This window comes from Sus scrofa, chromosome 4, assembly GCF_054392235.1.
Source record: "Sus scrofa isolate SSC_HxYL_T2T_F1_AM1 chromosome 4, Sscrofa_HxYL_maternal_Yorkshire_Landrace_v2.0, whole genome shotgun sequence".
NCBI lineage: Eukaryota > Metazoa > Chordata > Mammalia > Artiodactyla > Suidae > Sus > Sus scrofa.
The window spans coordinates 2,745,504-2,770,139 of NC_139386.1; the positions used below are offsets into that span (position 1 = coordinate 2,745,504).

The 24,636-nt window shown below is 48.3% G+C and overlaps 1 protein-coding gene across 46 annotated transcripts in view; it reads left to right on the forward strand.

Annotated features, from left to right (window-relative positions):
• The window catches only part of PTK2 (protein tyrosine kinase 2), a 240,104-nt gene that overhangs the window by 19,153 nt on the left and 196,315 nt on the right, over positions 1–24,636 (forward strand). For 29 of the 46 annotated variants that reach the window (XM_085020772.1, XM_085020777.1, XM_085020781.1 and 26 more), the window contains 1 exon segment: positions 11,643–11,725. The exons of the other annotated variants lie outside the window; for them this stretch is intronic. The gene's annotated coding sequence lies outside the window, so the exon portion shown is untranslated. 46 annotated transcript variants of the gene reach the window in all.

The window sequence follows — 24,636 nt, forward strand, 5'->3', positions numbered from 1 at the left end:
GGGCACACATTTGTCACCTGGGAAGTGGCTGCCTGGTGTCCCTGGCTAGTGAAGTGAAGGGCAGAGTTCAGATGGTCTGGTTTCACAGCCTGTGTTCTTTTAATCATGTAATTACGTCACACAAATAAATGAAGAAGGCCTTGATTAAGGTGTGGTTGAGGATCTGGAGAGAAGGGGATGATTTGAAGCCTGTTTCCAAGTTCATCTCCAGGCCCCCAGCGGGCACGTGACCAGATGGGGCCGGAGAGGGCTCCAGGGAGCTCCAGGACGGCTCCCAGATTTCTCGTGGGGACAAGTTCACGGAGCTTTGTTTGCTCTTGAGTTTGCTAGTGATTACAGGTGCTTTGAGGAGGAAACATTCTCTTCTAGGTTCGTGAACCCCAGAAATTAAGTTGAATGTGAGTTGTTTCTCCCTGGGAAGGGAACTCTAGGACTCTCATCAGATTATTCAAAGGGAGCCCCGCACCCGGTTGTATACGCCTGGTGCTCTGCAAAGGTTTAGGCAGTTAGGGAAGGCTAATCCTCCAAATCACAGGAATTTCCCTTTAAATGCAGGACATCTCAGACATCCAGTAACCCCAGACACATGCAGCCCCTCCTAAGTGGTCCACACACGCCCCCAGAGACAAAACAAGACACAGCTTTGGTATATCAAAGGCCAGCCAGGTGTGTGGGGCTCCAGGGGGCATGGAATGTTTTCGACACGCACCTGAACATTAGACAGAGCTGAAGTTTGCATCCGTTAGGTGTATCTTAATAGTCACGTGGCTGAGACAGATGGACAAGGTGTCACTTTCAAGTAGGATTTGCCAACACCAAAAACAAGCGTAGTTTCTTCTTTGGAATGTGTGGCTCCAGGCCCCCAGCTAGACCAAGGTAGCCTTATCAGGCAGGAGATTCCAAGGGCTCAGAGGTGTCTTCCCAGGAGCTATGCTGCGGCAAAACCTTTTTTTGGGCAAGGTTAATCCTTTACTGCGTGAACCCTTAGGAAGTTAATTATTATTTTTATCATGACTAGGGGGTTTAAGAAATTATTGCTTTTTAGGAGTTCCCATTGTGGTGCAGTGGAAACAAATCCGACTAGGAACCATGAGGTTGCAGGTTCGATCCCTGGCCTTGCTCCGTGGGTTGAGGATCCAGAATTGCCGTGAGCTGTGGTGTAGGTCGCAGACACGGGCTCGGATCCGGCATGGCTGTGGCTGTGGTGTAGACCCGCAGCTACAGCTCCGATTAGACCCCTAGCCTGGGAACCTCCATATGCCATGGGTGTGGCTCTAAAAAGCAAAAAAAAAAGAAAAGAAAAAAGAAATTATTGCTTTTTAAAACCGGATATAATGGAAAAAATAAAAATCATTAAAAAAGAAATTGCTTTTAGATAGAAGATATATGTTGCAACCACATGCGGTATAATTTACCACAGGACTAAAACATCAGAATTTCTACACCGAAGTGAAGATGTCTCCAGAAGTGTGTCATACTTGACACCTGTCCTGATGTTTTGAATAAAGATCAGGAGTCATGCTGGGAGACAGCTCATTTTTAGAATCAGAATTTTAAAATATTTTGACAGGTTGTAATGAAGTGCTAAAATCAATAGGTAAAAATATCAGGAATAAGTGTAAAATGGCAGACTAAGTCAAAAAGAAAATCGGTTGAGAAAGTTGAAAATGGGCAAGATATGTCTTAAGTGTACCTGTGTGCCCGTCATGGGGGTTTCGTTGACTGAAACAGGGATTGTCAGACTTTTCTGTTAAGGGGCACATGGGAAATATTTCAGGTTTTTTTAGCCTAATAGGCAAAATCAAAGATGTTAAGTAAATACTTCTGTAACAAGGGAACACAAGAGTTTCTACAAATTTTTCGTTGAGAGAATCCACGTTATAACTGATTATAACTTTTTTATGGTACAGGTCCACTAGTGAGAAGAATGGATTCTCTTTTGGGAGAGCATGGGGAGTTCAGATTTAGTGCTCCCTGTCATCCGAGTCAGTCTAGGTGTTCATCGCTTAGTTCTGAGCTGCAGGAGGCTTCTCGTATTTCATCTTTGAAAATGCCCTCGTGTGGGTAGATACTCTCAGGTCCTGATGCAGTGCGGGAGCGTATCATCTTAATTGAGCACATGCATCGCTTGGAAGGCATTATGGAATTCTCTTAGATTCTTCTTGATATTCACCTTTCAGCACGTCATTGTGTTGCGGATTAATCACTTGAATTGATGGTTGGGGGGGGTGAAATGGATTTTGAAATATGTAAATCTGCATTGCACTTGCATCAAGTTTTAAAAAATGCTGGTGGAACTGTAGCTTAAACTCAGAAAATACATCTGCTGCGAGTTTGTGTGGGAATGGAAATCTCACTTCTCGTTTTAACTTGCAGATAACATGGGGAGTGTGTGAGGAAGCGTGGTGTCACTGGCGAGTCAAAGGCTGGCTGTCATTGAAACGACTTTGCTGCAGTAGAAGTCCTGCTGTAAGCACTGTTGTGCCTTATGATTTTAGGTTGACTTCGTCAAGAAAGGTTACCACGTCTTCAGCAAACGCTAACCTCGCTGAATGCGGTGTTTGATGATAGTGATCCTTGAAGGTGGGTCTTTTTCAGGAAAATTTCAGTCGTGGCTCTGAGGTCAAGGAGTCATGACAAAACCTGCCCCACCCCGTGAGGCTGCTGTGCGGGAGGATAGGTCGGGACAGTTTGGTGACCTTTGCTGTCGACACTTCTGGTTCACACATGTGGTGGATTCAAATGCTTTCGACAGAGTACCTGCTGGCAAATAATACACATCCATGTTTAAATGCATTAAACAGCTTACATTTTCATAACCTTTGTAAATCTGTCCCGCTAACCCTTTTTCTGCTCCCCGTGTATTTTTACCGTCATCATTTGTATTCCATTTCAGGTTGTACTAAATCAGTGTTTTCTCCAGTTCTTTGAAAATATTCTCACCTGTAATTCCACATAGGCTATTCTTGGAAGCCAGTTCCTCAGTACCACTGACTCTGAATCAACAGCTGAGCCGGGTGGGTAACATTTGTTGGTCCATCAGTAGCCAAAGGAAACTACCCTAAATGGTTTGCCTTGTTCTTTAATTGATTTTTTTTTTTTTTTTTTTGGTCTTTTTGCCTTTTCTAGGGCCACTCCCGTGGCATATGGAGGTTCCCAGGTTAGGGGTGTAATTGGAGCCGTAGCCGCCAGCCTATACCACAGCCACAGCCATGCTGGATCCGAGCCGCATCTGCGACCTACACCACAGCTCACGGCAACGCTGGATCCTTAACCCACTGAGCGAGACCAGGGATCGAACCTGCAACCTCATGGTTCCTAGTCAGGTTCGTTAACCACTGCGCCATGATGGGAACTCCTCTTTACTTGATTTTTGATGTTGTTTCTGATGTCCTCAACTCTTTGAGCAAGTGTTCTTGGTGAAATGCTGATCGTTTTAAACAGGTTTGTTTTTTCTCAACACATTTCTTTGGCCGAGCAGACATGGCTTAATCAGCTCCTTGTTATCCGTGTAAACTGAGGGGCCATCTGTGATTTGGAGCCGAGCAGAGGGTCACATTGAGACTGAGTTGTCTGCTGTGCTGAGAATGGGCTCCAGGCTGACCAGTGCAGACGCAGGCAGACCTGTGCTCAGTGGCTGCTGCAGTCGTGTGGGGAGTGGTGGTGGGGCTCAAGTCATCGTGGTGCAGCTGGGGATGCCAAGGTGCAGTTTCTAGGCACGTTTTGCAGGAAAAGCTGACAAGACCGGGTAGGGAGTGTGGGAGGAAGAGTCAAGGGTGACATGCATTGTTTTTGGCCTCAGCAGTTGGAAGGAGGGGTTCTCATAAAGAGACAGAGAGATGGTGTCACGGTTTGTAGGGGAAGATCCGTGCTGGCGCTTTGAGAGGTCTGTTGGGCATTTTATTCACTTCTCTAAGGGGGCTAGAAGCGGGTCTCAGAGCACAGGTGGTCCATCAGGGTTTGCTCAGAAAACAGCAGCCACTCTAGACATTTTTAAAATATAGGACTTATAGTCCATCACTGCTGTTGGAGGGGCTGGCAAGGTGGAAGGTCAAGGAGGCAGCTGTTACAGTGAGTGCCTCCCTGGAGCTGGAATCAACAGTGATCTCCACGGCTGAAGCCACTGCTGTCGATCTCAGGGGTTGAGGCAGGTGGCTCCTGGTGTCTCTACGGAGCCACTGGGATTTCTCAGTGGAAGTCACTCTAGGTCTTGGCTGCTGAAGCTGATGAATTCTCTTTTTCTCCCCATGTGTCTACTGCAACTGTGCTTGTGCCCCCAGTCGCCTCCAGAATATTTTGTCTTTCATCTCACCTATCTTGTGCGAGTGCCTCTCGTTAATTACCTCCTGCCTGGGTTGGAGCAGAAAGGGATTTGGGGAAATGTGGTTCTGGCCTCTCCTCTGGGATGCATGTGAGAGGGTATAAGGTGGTGGCTGTGATGCAGAGCTGTCAGCGGTCGGTCCAGCCCAGCAGCCAGGCAACTGGTCTGAACTAGAGAAACACATTTTAAGTAGTTAGTGTGGAGACAGCCTTTGAAGTGAGCTGGCCTGTGTGTGTGTGTCGGCGGGGTTGGGGGGCGGTAAGCATATCTAAGAGGAGAAGGGACAGAGCCTCCAGGGTCTCTAGAGTTGCCTTGGGTAGTGAGGAGGGCGAAGCCCCTGTGAGCTTGAGAAGCTGGCATCCTGGAAGCCAGGAGGAGGGCAATGGGAGTGGTCAGCTCTTGTTAGTTGCCGCCCAGAGGTCAGGTGAGGCCTGAGTCCTGACCACTGGATTGAGCAGTTTGGCGATTTTGGTGATCTGGGATAGAGAAGTTTCTGTGGAGTGGTGGGGGCCAAAGCCAATAGGTTTAAGAGATTAAAAAGATTGTGTGATGTTGAGTATATTGGGTGTATGCTTGTTTATAGGGTTATTTGTGTAATAGCTGCTTTAAAGGTTTTCTGGGTTTCATTGCAGTATTGACTTACTTTGATTTTCTTTTCCTTTGGGAATCAGAGCTTCCCTGTTCTAACTGTGCTGAATGAGCCTGGGGTGGTGTGTCCTCCACATTTAGGATGTTATGTTAGGGACTCTCTGTCCTATTTAAATCTGCTAATGTGGTGGTTGGAGTACTGGTCTCTGTTCCTAATCCACCTGCAGTTATAATGTTTACTTTTCGTTAAATAGCTTTTGCAGTTGTTCTGTCCAGGTTGCCGTCTCCTGGAGAGACAGGGCGGAGTGTGCTTTACTCTTCCTTACCCAGACCTGGGCCCTTCACTTGGCAAACTGCTTCCATTGCACAAGAAATGAATGGTCTCTGGTTTCAGCTGGGCCATTAGTGTCCAAACGACTGTCCCTTGATGGGTCAGCACCTCCCAGGAGGTGCTGCTTCTAATTATGTTTTGAATTTGGTTCATAGAGCCTTCTTTTGGTGTCTCTCTCAGGTAGACAAAATTAGCCTCATATGTGCCATGATAGCCATTAGTTCTCCTGAGCATGATTGAAGGGTTGTCTTGTCTTGAATATATTAACTGTGCCTACTCATTGATTTGAGTAGAATCGTGTTACTCTAATGCCTTTAAGCCTTTTGCACAGTAGAATTTTCTATGGGTGTTATTTACAATGCAGAACAGAGCAGCGGTTAAGAGCATGGACTTTGGCAGATTTTACTCTGAATCTCAGATCTGATCCTTGTTCCCTGTGATGGTGACCAGGTTACTTAGGCTCTGTTTCCTCATCTAAGTGACGATTACCGTAATTTTTTAATAAATGTGATATAACGTAGTTCTTAGTACATGGCCAGTCAAGAAATAAAAACTTGCTTTTTAGGGCCAGAATCAACCTGTGTTCAGCAAATACAGTTCCTAACAATGTAGCTATTTGTGTGTGTGTGTGTGTGTGTGTGTGTAAATCTGAAAGCTAATCTTTATCATTCCCCTGGTTTAGTTAGTTGATCATTTTGTCTAAGAACTGGAAATTAGTTTATATTTGTCATTTACTCTGAGACATAGCAGGCAGTCTGTTGTTAGTGTTGGCATGTGGAGCGGGGATTGAACCCGTGCCACAGCTGTCACTCCAGCCACAGCAGTGACAATGCCGGATCCGTAACCTGCTGAGCCACCAGGGAACTCCAGTGTTGTTGTTGTTAATAATGGTTTTTCAGAATTTAGTAACCTTCCTGCTTCTTTTTCTTTCTTTCTTTCTTTCTTTTTTTTAATGTATTCACTTAGTCAGTAGCTTAGTGTCAGGTGGAAGGCAGACCTGGTACTAAGTCCTGGCACTGAGATGCCTGAGACTCAGCATCCCCACCTAGGAGCAGCTCCCAGTCTAGGATTAGAATTATTTTCGCCTAGAAAATTACTTTGAAGCATAAAGAAGCTTTTGTTTTCCCAGATGGTTTTCATAATCATATTCACATTCTTTATATATTTTTGGTTTTTCAGAAAGTATAGTTTTTTTGAGAACACAGGTTGCATCTTGCCTAAGTACAGAAACTGTTGGTAGACTGAGCTTAGAGGAAGAGCAGTCTATGTGAAGAGGTTGTATATTTCAGACATTGGAGACCTTCACAATTAAATTGTTATAGGATTGTGGGTTAAAAAATAGTGGCTTGGGGGAGTTCCCGTCATGGCGCAGTGGTTAACGAATCCGACCAGGAACCATGAGGTTGTGGGTTCGGTCCCTGCCCTTGCTCAGTGGGTTAATGATCCGGCGTTGCCGTGAGCTGTGGTGTAGGTTGCAGACGTGGCTCACATCCCGCGTTGCTGTGGCTCTGGTGTAGGCTAGTGGCTACAGCTCTGATTCGACCCCTAGCCTGGGAACCTCCATATGCCACGGGAGCGGCCCAAGAAATAGCAAAAAGACAAAAGACAAAAAAAAAAAAAAAAAAAAAATAGTGGCTTGGGCTTCGTTAAGAAGTTATCAAACAAATTATTTTTTCAGGAGCTCAGTCTACATGCTTAATGCAAGACAGATTATCTTATAATTTGTCAGTATGTCATATTGAATGTCAGCTTTAGGAAATGCTTGCTTTGGAAAGCCCGGGTCGTATTCATGTTTTAACAATAATGTTATCTGGTTAATTTGCGGACCCAGAATAGCGTCATGATTTTAAGAGTGCTGATAAGCTGGTGTTTGAGGCCCTGATCTCTCTCTGGCTTGCTGTGCGACCTTGAAAAATTCCTTAATTTCTAGAAGGTGTAGCTTTCTTATATGTAGAATGGGAACAGTGATAGTGAGCAGTTAGGGCTGCGAGGACTAAGGAGCTAGTACTTATTAAGCTGGCGGGAGAGAGTCTGCCCCTTGTGTGATGATTGGGGTTTCACAGATGGGTGTTAGAAAGCAGCCACGCTAGATCATGCGTTGAAATGGGCACACTGTCAGCAAGGCGATGGGAGGAAATCTTTTACATGCTAATGAAACACAGGTTTAGAGTGTGTGGCTGGTGGGCAGTTTGAGTTTGCATGTTAGAAAGGTAAAGAGGTTGAGCGTCGCCTGGTTGTTTATTTACATCGATCTTAAAACCCACCGTTCATGCCAGAAAGGTAGAGAATATACACATTACAAATATCTTCAGGGACCTGGCAGTGTATTTCACTGTGTAATGAGACAAGTTTAGTTTGTCTTCATCTGTCTGGAGCAAGAGATTTTATTTAAGCATTTTAATTATACAGTTGGGGAATATCTAGTTTTCTTCTCTGTTTGAACTAGTTCAAATTTTTATGCTTACATTTTATCAGTTTTGCAGTTAAAATGCATAGCTTCATATTCTTAATAAAGATAGAATGGGCCATTGGATAAGTAGCAGTGCTGGAACACAGCTTGCGCTAAGTTGCCCACTGCTAACATGGCAGGCAAGCTGGCCTTCTGATGATGAGATGGGATGTTGTAACTCACGTGAATTCTCCTTTTTTTTTTTCCTCAGGGCCGCACCCACGGCTTATGGAAGTTCCCAGGCTAGAGGCCTAATCGGAGCTGTGCTGCTAGCCTGCACCACAGCCACAGCAACTCAGGATCCAAGCTGCATCTGCGACTACACCATAGCTCATGGCAACGCCAGATCCTCAACCCACTGATCGAGGCCAGGGATCGACCCAGAGTCCTCATGGATACTAGTCTTATTCGTTTCCCCTTTGCCACAACGGGAGCTCCCAAATTCTTAAACTACAAAATGACGCACAGAGTGCTTATAAGGCACTCAAAAGCCAGTGTGTCCACTCATTTATTTGTTCATTGTCGTTCATGCATCAGGCACATGTTTATTGATTACGCGCTCTGTGTTTGGTACAGTGTCTACTCCTGGCACACCGTGATGAACAAAACCAGACCTGGGGAGTACCTGGGCTGTTGTGCCTTTCACAGCAAGGAGAAGAAAGCCAGTTGCAAGAGACTTGCTTTCCGATTTATACTCCTAATGGGAAAGAGGCAAAAAAAGAAAAAGGGAAAAAGCAGAGGGCCTCCAGAGAGCACACGTTACTTACCGACTGCGACTAAAGGGAGTTTTTCTGACCTTCAGTTTGGGTTTATTTGGCATTGCTGTTTAACCTCTTTATCTGGCCTGTAGGTCCTGAGGCTGTAGTTATCCCGAGAATCTTGTTGTTTGAGTGGAGGGAGAGACTGACAGGTCAAGTCAGATTTAACCAGATCCGCTCTAGCGTGTTAAATTGGAAGCCACATCACAAGGGTCCCTGGTTCACTGATGTGCATTCCAGTGCCCAGTACCATCCAGAGGTCCCTCTGCCGAGTGACAGAATGACAGGCAGACTGCAGGAGAGGGGCGGGACTCCTACCAGGTGGCATGTGGTTCAGCCAGGATCCAGGTGGAGGGGCCGGCCAATGGCATAGAGGTGTGAGGGAGGGCATGGGTTGTTCAGAAACGGGAGGTAGTTTAATTTTGCTGGCGTGTGGGCTTCGTAGGAGGCGGTGTTGAAAGATGTTAAGACTCTGGAGAGTTAGGCTGGGCTCATCAGTGAGGCCCTGACAGGTCATAACGTGCGGGAAACCAGAGTCCCTACTGCCAGTTGACACTTGGCGTATCGCACAGTGCCTGCCTGTCAGAAGGCATCAGCGGATCTCAGGGCCCGTGTCCGTTAGTGATAGCTGGACGATTGAAATTCCGTAAGCCACTGGTGAACTCTCGATCTTTTGGGGAGATGGGGAAGTAGGGCAAATACTTGTCTTCTCAGGAGTAAAAATAGCTTGAACTCTTAAGGGGCAAGCAAAGCTGTGTACCCTTGACTTCTAGTTCCCTGGAAGAATGCCAGGCATGTAGCATCGACACTTAGTACGGGAAAAAGTGCGGCAAGAGCCCTGCTTTTGTGAGCTCTATTCTAGCAGTCATTATACTCGGTCCTAAAGGTGACGGGTGAGAAGAGGCCCTTCCCATCTGAGGGCGGACGGGTTCAGATCGGACCAGAGAGGCCTGCGGGGCAGCGGGGAGGGGATTCATCTCCTTGGACCCCTCCGTCCCCCACACTCTTCGATCTTTTTATACCTGCTGCTTATTTCCCATACGTCCCCTGGCTTTGCAGCACCCGTTGCACAGGGTCCGACACGCAGACTCATTTCTTCTTCGCGCTCTCTTTCTGGGATGGTTTCCTGGAGCTCTGTGCTCTCTTCATTCCTGAGCCGGCTGCCCCTTACGCCTTGTCGTGTGGGCCGTTGCTTGGCTCCCGTCCTTTGGCTCCTCTCCAGAGTTGGGTTTCGTGTTTGTGGAGCCTCTTGCCTCTGTCTTTCCGGGCTGACGTCTCTGTTTGGTGGAGCACACCGTCCTGGGGTTGGTTGCTCTAGAAGGACGGTCCATGGTTTGGGGCAGGCTGGAGCCGACTTCCGCAGACTCCTGTCTTGCACCGGGCTGCTCCGACGGTCCCCTCCTGACACACAGCTCCCATCCTGGAAGACACCCTCGTCCCTTCGCTGAGGCTTGTGTTTTCCCATGACCTCCCCCTATTTTGTTATAGGTCGGATGCTTTAGAGGTAGAAGGTCTGAGGGTGAGTGCAGTTGAGAACAGGTTGGTGATGTGACTGGTTCGAGTTCCGTGCTGGCGTCGTCCTGTTCCATTGCACCAGGGCTCCATATTGCTGGTCTTCAGTTGAGAAGTTTATTTTAATGCCTTATTCTTTGTGTGTAACTTCCCCCCTCCCATCTCTGTAAGCGTGTAAGAACTTTAAAATATGTCCAAGTCTTTTGAAATGTCATGATGTGTGGGTCTGTGTTCATCTGCTGTTCTGTGTATTCAGTGGGGCCCTTCATTCTAGCAGTTGTATTCCTTAGTTCTGGGGAAATGTTTTGGAGTCACCGTGCTGAAGATTTTCTCCTTTCTGTTTTCTTCTTTCTTTCTGGAAGTCTTGCTACCCGCAGCCTGGCTCTCCGAGACAAGTTCTGTGGTTTTCTCCACTTCGACTCCAGGGTGCTTTTCTTCCTTCCTCCCTCCCTTTCTTTTTTATTCTACTTTCTGGGAGACGTCTTCAGTTTCACTTAACCATTTTCTTGAGCTTTTTTTGTTTCTGTTTTCAGGTTCTTTAATATCCAAGAGCTCTTTTTTTGCTGTTTTTTTTTTTTTTTTAGAGAGCATTCTATTTTTATTGATTGTAGCGTCTTCTTATCTCTAGGTTTTTGATAATTGGTGTAGTTTTTCTTTCCTTCCTTGCTCCCCCCTCCACCTCTCCTTCTGTCTGACATGGGAGGGGCCTTTGGATTTTTACATCAGGATATTCTGGGTGGGCCATTTGTTGGGGGAATCCCCAGTGTTGATATCTTTAGGTCTTTCTTCTTGGGCTGATCAGATTCCCCAAGAAGATTCTGCAGTTTCTTTACTGTAGAATTCTGACCACAGGATTCTGGGAGCCGGGTGGGTGGGGAGCTGGGGAATTCACCATTTAGTTGTGTACAGTGGTTAAGTCGGCTGGGCAGGGGGACTTTGGTCCAGAGACACTCTGCCTTTGCCAGGGAATGACTGTCCAATCTCCTGTCAGAGACGGGCCGCACTTGGACGCCTGCACCCTAAACAGCCTCACCTGCACCTCTGCGTGTGGGTCTCTGCCTTTCTTGCCCCCAGGCTGTGTGCACTGATGCGGCCAGTTCTGAGCCAGCCAGGACACTGCCGTGTAGATGGAATTGGGCTTCGCTTTTTCCACTGCTGGCTCGGGATCCGGCTTTCTTGGCCTGCCGCGTCCTTTACTCTGCTTCCAGTCTTTTGTAGTTTCTCCGTATGCCAAGTTTTTTCCTCTCTTTTCCTATTGTTTTGGTCTTTCTCTTCTACGTGAGAAGGATTTCTCACAGCTTCCAGAATTCTCTTCCTTTTTCTACTTTCAGTTCTGCCTGAGCTATGTTTTGTTTTTTAAATTTTTCGTGTCTCTTTAGTACAATCGTATACTAAACTTAGTGTAATTTAGAGGATGAAATAGGTGTATATATTGTAGGTGGTCTTACCCTGAGCTTATTAGCTGTCTTTGTGCTATATTAATTTATGCTTCTTGATAGGTAGTAACAGTCTTCAGTTTTTCACATGGGATGTCGGTTTAAAGAAGGGGACTTGATATCCTGTTACCCCTCATTCCAGGTCTGGCACAGCATGCGTGGTGGATAACGAAGCCGATTGTGAGGGGGGGGGACCTGTACAGTTTTGGAAAGGTGTTTTTCATGTGCGTGTGGTCTTTCCTCCCAGGTTCTCCTTGACTGCTATGGGAAGACGAGGGAGAAACTAGCATCCTTTGACTTCCTCACAGAGTTATGCTGGACCTCTGAACTGTGAGTCTCCCTGTCTCCCACACTTGTGTCTTGGTGTTTTGTTTTGTTTTGATTTTTCTTTTAGCTGTCTTAGGGTTTCTTTGACATGCGGTAGAAATAAACAGAAGTGACTTTGGCAGAGTAGGTGAGAGTAGTGCCGTAGTGTGTAGGTGCTCTGGGTGTATTTTTGCTGAGGTAGACAGTATAATAATAATAGTGGTTAACAGTAACAGTAAGAACAGCACCTGCTTTGGCTCAGTGCTCGCTCCCTTCCCGACAGCTGCTCATTGGGTCCTGGCAGTAACCTTGTGAGCGAGGGCTCTCCTCTCCCTCTTTCACGTTTTCATAACCAGATACAGAGAGGTGAAAGGCCACCAGGCTCAGTCAGTGCAAAGCTGGGATTTAGACTCTGCCTTGTGTTCTTTAGTCTGGTACCTGATTCTCACAGGCTCTGGATCCAGGTGGCGGCTTAGCTACTTACTAACTACCGAAACCTAACTTTCTCATCCAGCAAAGGGTGTTACCATAGCCCCTGCCAGGGTGGTGAGAGATGCTCAGAGCTCACAAATGTTAGCAGTTATCACTTGGTGGGATTTTTCCCATTTTAATGAGAAGAAAAACTGAGCTCCAGAGAATTTGAGTTCTTTGTATATTTGTTAATTTGTAACTTTGGAACTTGTCCCGTGCTCCAGAGCCGGGAAGTCTTTCCCACTTTGTCCGCTCTTTCTGGTAAGTCTGGTGGTAAATGGAGGGCAGGTGGTAGGAAGCAGAGTGATAAAGCTCCCTGGGTATTGCCACTGGCGGGCATTGTGTTCACCAATGCCTTCTGTCGGTGAAAGCGTCTTGAACTTGAACTTCATGGATTCAGTTCATGACAGTTTACAACTATGTGGAATTTCCCTCTGGCCAGTGTCCTCGTGAATGTGTTTTCATTGCCTCCGGAGGGTCAGCTCATTTTCTTCCTTTGTTCTTTTTCTTCCCCAAGTCCCCTTCTATTCCTACAGAGGCTTGGTATTAGGGACGGGAAATTATGTCATGCAGTTTCAATTTCCTAGCAAGGCCGGAAGCCCTCCTCCTGTTTTTCCAATTCCCCTGCTTTTTGTTGGCTGCGAGCAGAGCCCGCTCTGTGTGGCTGTGCTGGGCGGGATTATGTCGTGAGGTCACAGCCCAGCTACTCCCACCCCTGTTTCACTCCCTCCTGGTCCAGATTATGTTTCTCCCTCTAACTGTAACGTTTATTTGGATGCTGCGCTGTTTCTGAGAATCTTTGAGGGCAAAGATTTTATTTCACCTCGATCCATAGATGATTTTCACTAAATGCTGAATGAAGAAATAAAGAGGCAGAATATCAAGTATAGCTTTTCAGCACCATTAGTTCTTAGATGTCTCATCTTGGTACAGCACAGACAGTGACACGAGGGGGCAATATTGAGTGAAGTTACACAGCATCTTTCTTCTTGAGAGAATGTGCGCTGGGAGGCAGGACTGACAGGAGGTGGTGAGATGACAGGCCAGTCCTGAAGAGCCAGGAGCCTCTTTACTGGCTTGGGGGAACTTTTAGCACCAGGACATAATCTGCTGCTTCTGGTTTGCGTTCCCCCCCCCGCCCCCGTATTTGAAAATGTTTAAAAGCAGAAGAACCAGTGTTCCTATAATCGTTTTCCCCAGCTCCAGACGAATGGTCAGACCACAGGAGTAAGTCTGGCTTCCCCCAGAGTGGACCCGGTTCTGTGATGCCGCGAGCCAGGCCCTGGGGCTACCTGAGTGCCCTCCTGAGCCCCTGCAGGATGGGTCTGCTGCTGAAGCTGCTTTGCCAAAGTTGGTTCTTGGTTTTAGGGTGTTGCCTTATAAGGTAGAAATGTGGGGTGGAGCTGTTTTACAACTGTAATTCTAGGAACATGAAGGAAAAGTTTTGGGGGCGTTGAGTTACTGGAATATGTATGGAGCTCATTTTCAGGGTTAATGGGTTGTGGGAAAGTGGTAGGCACAAAGGAAGACTGCCTTGAGGTCCTTCTGAAAACCCCTGTTTTGTGAATGAAGACATCTTTCAAGCATCAGGGCAGCTGAGTACAACTGAGATAGATTGGGCTCTGAGGTCCTGAGGCTGTTTACTCAGAAAAGAAAATTTCTTTTTTCGTGCCTAGAATTCCAGACACAGTCCGAGGTGTAGAAACTTTCCATTGGAACAGGGTGGGCCTGGCTCATGTTCTCAAGCCGTGCAGATTTTCTCGGGGGCGCAGAGAATACCTTCATGTCAGCTGGTTACTGCCCCCGGGGGGCTTCCTGGCGGTGGTGATGCCCACAGTGAACCCCGGGGGAGGAGCTTGTGCGGCCTGGTGTTCAGGAGATCAGGGGGGAAGTGTTCACGGCAGAGACAGCGTCCGGAGGCAGGAAAGCTTGGTGTTTGGGCATCTTTGCGTGTACTTTAGTTAGAGCGGTGATTGCAAGCTGGGGAAAGTGTTTACAAGTGAAGCTAGAGGGTGGTCTGGCCAGGAGTAGGTGCTTTATCCTGAGGGCAGTGGGGAAGGACTAAAGGGTGGATTTTTATTAATGCAATTAAAAATCAAGATAGATGTGTTACCTGAGATGGGATGAAAATCAGGGATTTCCCGTCCTCCCGACCCAGTTCCACCCTCTAGCGCCACGCTCTCCATTCCAGACTTTCTGACAGCGACCCCTAAACACTGTATTCTGGGTTAAGCCTTGTCGATTGAGACTTCAGTTTTAAGTGATTGGTTGGTTTTCTGGTGTGGGAGGTAAGGGCTGAGCCTGGTAGGGTCTCGCTGTGCTCCCGTCGTGGGGGCGTGTGTGTAAGTAGAAGTCCTGCTCTGATTTCAGTGATATCCTTTTGGTTGGTCGTTGATTTTTGCCAGTATCCAGACTCCTTTGTTCGTGAAATAAAGATAGTAATGCCTCAGACGTGGGCTCTTCCTCCTTGTTCCCACTTGGCTCTCTGTCCTTTGTCATGCTTACGTGTTTTTGTCATTACTTTTAATTGTAAGGTTTTTTGGTTTGTATTCTATCTTCAGCCCGAACCAAGTGTTCTAGGGGCAGCTCATGGGTTGAGCTCTGAAAGTTAGAAGTCAAGTATTTTGTTGTTTTTAATTTTAGGAGTTGTTTCGTGAATCTGATCCGTTTTTCATAAGAACCTGCTCTTTCGGATCCACAGATTCTTCCACATGTGCTCAGAGCATCTTTACGTGTTTAGGTTTTCTGCAGCTTTCCCAACTCAGCTCTTTCTTCCAAGGCCACCTCATCTTGTTGTTTATCTTGGTAATTATTTTTCTTTCATACAGGTGGTATTCCTTGTATGTCTGGCGATCTGTGCTGGTCTGTAAATAAATATGAAATGAGGACTAGCTACTTCTCTGAGTTGGATCTGTTCTCTGATGGGTTCAGAACTGGAGCTTCGGAGCACTTTAAGCTGTGGGCCCCAAGTGGCGAGAGTGAGGGGAGCTTTCCTCGAAGCATGTCAGCTCTGTGTTTGTAGAACACTGCCTCTGGGAGTCTGTGCACTGGGTTATCGGCTGGTGTGGGAGGGCTGGGTGCTGCCCTTCATCATGCCCTCCAGGTCCACCTGCTGCCTCCCCACCTGGGCCTCCTTCCGCACTTGCTCTGGGCCGAGGCTGCTCTGCGTTCACACCGCATGGGCATCTCTCTTCTTAACGCCAGGTGGACATGTGTTGAGGTCTCATCTGTTCGTGGCTCTTTCTCCTGTTTTCTTTGTTACAGTTTTATCATTTTTTTCTTCCATACTCTTGTTTCCCCAAAGTCTTTCAAAGAAAGAAGGCCGTTTTGGACAACCAAGGTCACTGAGAGGTCTAAGAGGTGGGCTGGAACTGCCTTGTGGTGGGCTCAGGACAGTCCTGGTCAGGCGGGCCTGGGGTCGCACCTTGGCGCTGCCACTGTTAACTGTGGAACTTTGGACAAAAGGTTTTCCTTTTCTGTTCCTCAGTTTCCTCATTGTTTTCAGCAAATGCTTTTTGAGTCCCTGCTGTGTTTGTAGCAAGAGAATTGGGGGGAGGGCAGTCGAGGTAGTTCTCTCTCTTTTTCTTTTTTTGGCTATATCCACGGCATGTAGAAGTTCCCAGGCCAGGGATTGAACTTGTGCCACAGCAGTGACAATGCCCAATCCTTAACCAAAGGCCACCAGGGAACTCCTCAGTGAGCAGAAAAGGCAGGCTAAGGTTGGAGATTGGATGCTGGTGGAGGAGGCTTGAAATTGCGTGGGGAGAGCCGAGCAGGAAAAGGCCCATCTGGGAGGGTGTGGCTCGGCTGGTGGGCGACAGTTAAGGTAGAAAGCCCAAGTTTTTGACATTATGAGACTTCTGCCTTGTGCGAGCTTGCAGAAGCCCAGGTATAGTCTGGGAGGAGTCCAGTGTTTGTATTGACTGTGTGTTGGTTTTTTCCCAGGTTGTTTAGTGGAAGTACAATGGGAGTTGGCAAAGATTTGTAAAAGGTTGATTGAAACTGTGGACATATCAATTCAATTTGAGAAGTATTTGTTGAGCTTCTGCTAAGTGTCAGACGTGGTTCTAATTGCTTTGGGTAGGTACGTCAGTACACAAAATATAAAGGTTTCTGTTCTGTGGAGCTTATGTGACTAAGCAGAGAAGCAGGTGATAGCATATAATTACTAAGTTTTAAAATATACTCAAGGTGGGAAGTGTGATGGGAAGAAAGCGTGCCATGGCATGAGTGGGTTTGGCTTGGGAACTGTCACAACAGGCGTCACTGCCAAGGTGAGGTTGGGGCCAGGCGTGTGGGGATGAGCGTGCCAGCCAGCCTCTGGGGGAAGGAGCGCTCTAGCCGAGGGAGTAGCCAGTGCTCGGGGGGAAGGAGGAGGCCAGCGTGGCTGAAGGGGGATAACGGAGGGCAGAGGTGAGAGGTGACGAGGGTGGACCAGAGAGCGTGGGCCTCACCGCACAGGGCCTTAGGAGGGGCTGGGCCGTCGCCAGGGGGTGAGAGCCGCTGTGTCGAGCCACAGGATTCCTTTTAGGTTTCACAGGCGGCCACGTGGCAATGGACAGTGGACGTGGGCAAGAGGAGGAGGAGGAGGCCCCTGGGGCTGTGAGAGAGCCGCGCGCAGCAGGGGTGCCCTGGATTGGGGTCGTAATGCTGGATTCAAGGGGGTGGGAAGCCTGGGGGCCCTGGGAGCATTTGGAAGGTAGAGCTAACGGGATTTGCTGACAGGTTGGAGGAGGAGTACGAGGAGCACGAGAGGCGTTGGGCCTGGGTGCCGAGAAGGAGCTTGGTTGAGGGAGCAGATGAGGAGGCCACTCTTAGGCATTTTCAGGTTTGGGCTGTCTGTTAGGGATCCAAGTAGAAATGTCACGTGGGCAGTTGGAAATAGGAATTTGGACCTTGGAAGAGAAGTCTGAGCTGGAAGTGGACGTGAAAGCCAGGTGACAGTGTGTGATCACAGAGCGTGTGGGTGGCGAGAGGAGAGGCCAGCCGGAGGCCAGGCCTCGGGTCACTCTGCCGTCAAGTGGTTGAGGACAGGAGTGAGCGGTGTGTGAGGGACACCGGAAGTCTTGGCTTCTAGAAAGAGCGAAAGAAAGTGGTTCGGGAAGAATGTGATCGGTCCAGTCAGACGGAGCGGAAAGGCCTTGGGTGAGGATGGAGGTGTGACCTTTGGATGGCACAACTTGGAAAGCATTTTGTGCTGTTCGCAAGAGGTGAGAGTGACGTCCTGATTGAAAGTCGTGAGACAAAGATCGTGCCGGGGTGACTTGGGTCTAAAGCTGTCCTCGCCACCGTCACATGCCCGTTCCAGGTGAGCCGCAGGTGCTGAACAGCCCAGCCAGGCGGTAAGGTCGACGGCCTTCTTTCCACCTGCAGGTGAGGAAACTAAGGTTCAGGGGTGGCAGTGCTTTCTCTAGAACACGTAGCCGGCCAGTGTCCGAGCTGGGACTGCGTCTCCCTGACCTGCGTCAGGCAGCTGCTCTGCCTCCTGAGAGCTTGGAGGTGGACCCACGGCGGGCGCCCACCCTTAGCTTCCTCAGAGACTTTCCAGAGAGGAAAAGAGAAAAATAGCATTTTTTAAAAAAGTCTTAGAAAAACTCTTGTATACTGCTTGAAGTGCTTTTATTAGAGATTCTTTTCTTTCTTTTTTTTTTTTTTTTTTGTCTTTTTGCTATTTCTTGGGCTGCTCCCGCGGCATATGGAGGTTCCCAGGCTAGGGGTCCAATCGGAGCTCTAGCCACTGGCCTACGCCAGAGCCACAGCAACGCGGGATCCGAGCTGTGTCTGCGACCTACACCACAGCTCACGGCAACGCCGGATCGTTAACCCACTGAGCAAGGGCAGGGACCGAACCCGAAACCTCATGGTTCCTAGTCGGATTCGTTAACCACTGCACCATGACGGGAACTCCTTTTTTTTTTTTTTCTTAGTTAGAAATGTCGCTCTGTCAAAGGGTGGCTCGTGTGTGTGGTTCAGAAGTAATGCAGTGCTGAAAGGTTCATGTGGAGGGCAGCGGGCTCCTGCCTGCTCTCTGCCTTCCACCCCCAGAGGCACCTGGAATCATCTGCTTTAGCTGCTGAGCATGTATATCCAGTTAGCATTCGTATCCTGTTTCCTAACAGTCAAGAGTCATTGAGGTATCAATCTTAGAGAAAGTCACTTTCAACCTCACTCTATAGTTAAATCACAATTTTTGGATAGACCCATGTTTTAGTTTTTAATTGCTTTTGACTTTGTAAACACTGCTCACTGTTGAGCCAATGAACAGCGTGATTACATTCCCTTCAAGGTTTTGTTTTTCTGCTTTCTTGGACTTATAATTGCTACATTTTCCCTGTTTTTTTTGTTTTTGTTTTTTTTTGCTTTTGCTTTTTAGGGCAGCACCCACGGCATATAGAGATTCCCAGGCTAGGGGTCTAATCTGAGCTACAGCTGCCAGCCTACACCATAGCCCCAGCAATGCAGGATCCGAGCCACGTCTGTGACCTACACCACAGTTCATGGCAATGTCAGATCCCCAACCCACTGAGTAAAGCCAGGGATTGGGCCTGCAACCCCATGGTTCCTAGTCAGATGTTTCTGCTGTGCCACGATTGGAACTGCGCTTCACATTCTTAGGTCTAGCTAAGAGCTCTCACCTTCTCTGCTCGCTCTGTAAGTAAGGCTGATCCAGTATTCTCTCTGCCCTTCCCCTGACCCCGCTGCCGGGCCCGCTTCACCTGGATAGATTGCTTGCCCAGCCTGCTGGGGGTGGTGCCGGCTTGAAGAAGAGGGCAGATGGGCAGGAGCGGGAGATACGGTAGCAGGTGCCCACTGAGAAGAGTGTGGTGGGAAGTTCAGAGCCAGGGAGAATCTTCTTGGGGAGCATGCAGGGAGAGATAAAAAGGGCTGGCTGTGGCTGGGGAAGGGCGTTCTGGGTGGAGAAGGCCTGAAAGTAAGCATAGAGCCGGACCTAGCTTGTACATAGATTGTGCACATTAACCTAGCTACAGGCCGCGCCCTTCAGAGAGTTAACCAGCCTTATGGGAGGTGTGACATCCAGGTTGGTAAACATCTGTTGTGAGTTTTTAATGTTGTCTTAAAACCCGAGTTTAGGAGGTTCAGGACATTTGAGTCCAAGCAATAATCTTAAAATGTTGATTTCATGTTGATTCATGGAAGAATCCTTATAGAACACCTGCCACAAAACTTACTAAAATTGGCATCCGCTGTCTAAAGCCATCATTGGTGCTAGACTGTGCTGAAGCACCGCTCTGGTTGTCAGGACATTTAAGAAGCTCCTCTGCGCTTGGTTGCACTGGGGACATGGCCAGCAGGCGGTTGGAAACATCTTTGAGGCGTGCGAGCGTGACTTTCGTCTGTATGGTGCAGTGAGCGCGCCCTGGAGGAGGGCAAGCCCTTCGTGACAAGGTGGTGCGAGACCAAGGGTGACTGGATTGGGTCCTTTTGAAAAGAAGCATCCCTGTGTTTGCAGTACTGAGGCACAGTCGTAAGAGATAAGGTCCCCAAAGACCTGGGTGACTGCCAGCTGCAGGACCTCTTCTGTCGATGCCGGGCAGTCTGGGTGTGGTCGGACGGTTCTCTGTGTTTCGCTCAGCGGGTCCCCTGTGTGTGGTGCCTGCCGTGTGAGGTGTCACTTTCATACTCAAAGCTTTGTGGGGAGCACACGCTTATCTTGCCCGTCCTACCTGTGGTTCAGGAATTTGGGGTGAAGAAGGTGGTCAGAACCATAACAGCTGCCGTTTGTCTGTCAGTCGTTGTGTGAGTGAGACTTAATTTTTTAGTGGTAATTCGCTGAGGTAGCACTTGCTATTCCCGGTTTCTAGATGAGAAACTGGACTTAGAGAAGGTGAGAAATTGCAAGAAATGGGGGGCAAGGAAGAACTTTTGTACCCTGTGGAGGCCCCATGGGGTCCCGCTCAGTTTCGGTTTCCTGGGGAAGTTCTTTTGTGTCCCTTGGTGCTCTCAGCCCCTGCCCGCCCCCCACCCACCCCCGTCCCCCGGACCACCGCTGTTTTTCTTCACGGCACTTTGGCCTGTTGGGGGATTTCGTGTCTGTGCAAGAGTCCAGTGTGTGTGACCGTGTAGGGCATTTTATGGGCTGTCGTTGAGGGCCCCGTGTGGTAGTGTGTGAATGTTCCTTGATGTCGCTGCTTAGTCTTTCACTGATGAGTCTGTCCTGTCTGTCCGTCCGTCCTCTCTTGATAAAACCCCTTCATTTTGAAAGGAAGTTTTGCTGCGGGTGGAGCTCCGGGAGGGCAGTGTCCACTTTGCTCATGCGAAACGTGCTGTCCGTCATCTTCCGACTCCTCGTGCAGGTTTCGGAGACGTGTTTTCTGTGCCTCTTTCGTCTCTATTGCACTGCCTTGCAGGTGCAGCTCACTCAGCTTCCCACGCTGGACACTGCCTCTCCTCCACTTCCCGGGGCGGCCGTGCTCCGCGTGGAGTCCCCGCCTTCTGTTCCGTGGTGTGGGGTTGCTTCCAGCCGGCCCCAGAGGGTGCAGGTGGAGCTCCCTGGAGTGTTTCCTCCTTGGGGGTCACAGTCCTGCCCATTGTCTCAAGAGCTGACCAAAGGTGTTTCCTGGATTTGGTCCGTTTTCTGTTTGTTTCCCACAGAGGCATTCTCCGTCGTGGTTAATACCCTTCCTGGCTGGAGTGGGCATCCTGAGGTCAGTGCTTTTTAATGGCAGACAGTTCACGTGTTAAACTTTCTGGAAAACAATATGGTGAAATTGTATTTGTTTTAGCTTCGCCACTGCTTTTACTGTCTACGAAATCTCAGGTAATTTCCATTTTAACAGAGGGAAGGAAGTCTATGTTTTGGCAAAACTTTGATTTTCGTTACTTTGTTATTAAATTGGTATCTGATATTTGGTTTATTCTGCATTGTATTTAATGCAGCATAGCGTTTCTTGCCTGGTTTATGAAATGCTGTGTTTTTTGTCATGAATGTAACCGTTAAGCCCAGCTCCTTCAAGCAAGTCAGCTTCTCCCAGTCCCTTATCCACCTGTCGGAGTACGTGGGTCTGTGTGAACAGTGGGTGTGGCTGGGCCCCGCGAGTGAGCGTGGAGGCCGGGGAAACGTGGCAGGGTTTGCACGTCTTTGGCCAGCACAGTGCTGAGCGTCTGCTGTGACCCGGCCCTGTGCGCTGTACTCTTGGAGGTCATTTTCCCCCTCTGATCTTTCGGATGATTTGTTGGAGATTTGCAATTATTTTTGGCTCTTCTTCTAGTTTTTGATGTAAATTTTAGTAACCCAATTTCTCCCTTTTTTAAAAAAAACTTTGTTAATTTGTGAAGTTGAAATTATTATCAATAGAACTGTTAGTATAGTGCATTAATCACAGTAATTCTTCATTATGTAAACCTCTATGAAATGTCATGTCATAAAATCAATAACTGTGTACAAGTGACAGCTGCTTTGAAATACAGAAGCCAGGGAGAATAACGACTTGGGGTTGTGTATATGACATTTACTCAGAACCTCTGTCACATAGGTTAGGACAAACTCTGGAATGAGGGGTGAAGGTGGCTTTTAGGCACCACAGCCAGGCTGCTTTAACTGGGACCTAACTGGGACAGATGTGGGCCTCCTCAAATGATAGGCCTGTTCTGGACCTGCGCTGTCGATGAAGGCTACCTGTTGAGTTTACGTGGAAACGTCCGCCTTAGATGTACCCTCTTTTGATGGACTAGGGCAGATGAGGCTTGGTCAGTCTCGGAGCTGAATTTTCACCGGGCAGTACATACGTCAGCAGTGGTGTGTTGGAGAAAGATGTGATCACTTGTGTGCTTAATTTTGTCATAATCTATTATAAATTTCTTTTTCTTTTCTTTTTTTTGTCTTTTTGCCATTTCTTGGGCCGCTCTCGCGGCACATGGAGGCTCCCAGGCTAGGGGTCGAATCAGAGCTGTAGCCGCCGGCCTACGCCAGAGCCACAGCAACGCGGGATCCAAGCCGCGTCTGCGACCTACACCACAGCTCACGACAATGCCGGATCCTTCACCCACTGAGCAAGGCCAGGGACCAAACCCGCAACCTCATGGTTTCTCGTTGGATTCGTTAACCACTGTGCCACGACGGGAACTCCTATTATAAATTTCTTGAATAAAACTTTTGAATTAGTGAATATATAAAAGATATTTTACTTAGGAAAAATGCATTCTCTTGAGTCTGACTTTTCATCTTTAGAGTTAAATCTTTAGATGTAAATGTCAGCATAGGCTTCTGTTTATTAGGCACTGAAGGTAGTTTTCTATTGCGCATACGTCTGGAAGATTGCCGAAAATATATCCTCCTTTCCCGTTGCTCCCAAAGCCCGCCTTTTCCCCTCTCCTTACTTTTACTCAGGCGAGAAGACTTGAAAGGGGAAAGGGCAGGGGTAGCTTTTTATGCAGAATGTTCTGCCTTTGAAGATGGGGTCCGTTCCTACATGGATTTTATCTGGAAGAGGCGGATAAAAGCATGGCCAGCGTCTGCATGGCATTTGCCCAGGAACCATGAAGGCCGTTTTTATTTAGGACGCATCGTGGCTGCTGTCGGGAATTCACCCAGACGGCGAGTGCAGGGTCCGGCTGAGCTGCAGCCAGCACGCCTCGTGACATGCTTGCTTTCTGCGGTGTCCGACTCCGTGTGAGGGAGACAGAAGGTGGCTCTCACTGTAGGTTGTGGTGGACGTGCCCAAGGAGGGGAGCGTATCTTGTCTTAGGTGGCCGTCGGAGTGCAGTGGGGACAGCTGAGTTTGAGAACATTATTAAGGAGATTGGCGAGGAGGGGCCAAGAAGGCGGAATGAGGGACTCAGGCTTGCCTCCTGTCACGAAAACACCCAAGTCACAACCAACTGCTGAACCACCATTGACAGAAAAGACTGGAAACTGCCCCAAAGGAATTCTCTACCCTAACGACAGAGAAGGAGCCGCAAGGAGATGGTAGGAGGGGCACTTTACCGACATAATCAAACTCCTGTCCTCCGGGTGGGCGACCTACAGACTAGAAAACAACTGTATCGCAGAGGGTCCCCCTCGGGGGCGAGCATTCCGAACCCCAGGTCAGGGTCCCAGCCTGGGGGTCCCGCACTCGGAGGAGGAGCCCCCAGAGCATCTGGCGCCGCAGGCCAGTGGAACCTGTGTGCGGAGCTCCTCAGGACAGGGACCAGCCTCTGCTCTTGGAGGGCGCACAGGCGTTCCTGTGCGCTGGGCCCCGGGCATGGCAGCTGCTCCCTAGGCGTCTGGGTCAGACCTACCTGCCGTCTTAGAGGGTCTCCTGGGAGAGCAGGGGCGGCTGTCCCTCGCGGTGGGGCAGGAGATGAGAGACAGAGGCCCTGGGGATAATCAAGGCAGGAGCTCCCTGGAGGTTGTCAAATTGGAAATGAGACCTGGCCCCACCCAAGAGCCTGCAGACTCCAGTGCTGGACCACCTCAGGCCGAACAGCCGACGGGGTGGAAACACAGCCCCACTCGTTGCCGACAGGCTGCCTAAACCCTGCTGCCTCTAAACACAGCCCTTGACGGGGCCCTCTCCCCCAGCCAAGCCCCGCCCTCCAGTGCGTGCACATGGCCCTCCATCTGGAAGCCGGCACAAGCCCTTCGTGCCCTGGGACCAGCCTCACCCACCAGGAGGCCGATCACCAGAAGCCAGAGGGGCTACAGCCCTGCAGCTGTTGAACAGAGACCGCAGAGAAAGCCAGACAAAAAGAGACGGCAGAGAAGCGTGTTCCAGAGAAGGAACAGGACAGGAGTGAGATTGCAGTGAGTATGTTTAGTCAACTGCTGTATGGAAAACTCATACTGTAGTGAGTATGGGTTGTACCTTTGAGGTCGTGCGGAAACAGCTGTGAATGTACTTCATATATTTTGGGACCTGGGGTATGCGGTTACATTTTACATGAAACCCTGCAGGTGGAAATGCGGTTATTTTTGTGTTCTCTTTTATTCTTGTTGGGTTAATTCACATTTCTATTGTTTACTTAAATGTAGTATTTGATTTCTATAAAAAGCTTGGGAAATATACATCAGGAAATTCCTGTGCTCAACGGTTGTTCTTAGGTGGTAATTCAAGGGTGCCAATGAGAGGAATATGCTTTAAGCCACTTTTAATTATATCCAGACTTTATATGTATTTATAGAAAACATTAAAAGGGCACTCATAATTTAAATGCACTTTATATGTACATATTCATTTTGTAACTTTATTTTCAGCAAAATCAGGTTTGGAGATGCTTAAATCCATAGCTGAAATAAATGACAGTTTCTCCAAGAAATAAGTATAGAAGTGTGCCATAATGATTATAAAAAGAAGACTCAAGGACTTTAAAGTATTTTCGCAGTTTCTTGGACTTTCTTCTTCATTGCAGAATAGAAGTCAAGTGGATTTTTAAAAAATGTGCAAATCAGCTCCTGTATTATAGGAGGTCCATGTTGCTATACTTTATAATTAGGTCTTGTTTTGTTTTTCCTATGGTCAGAT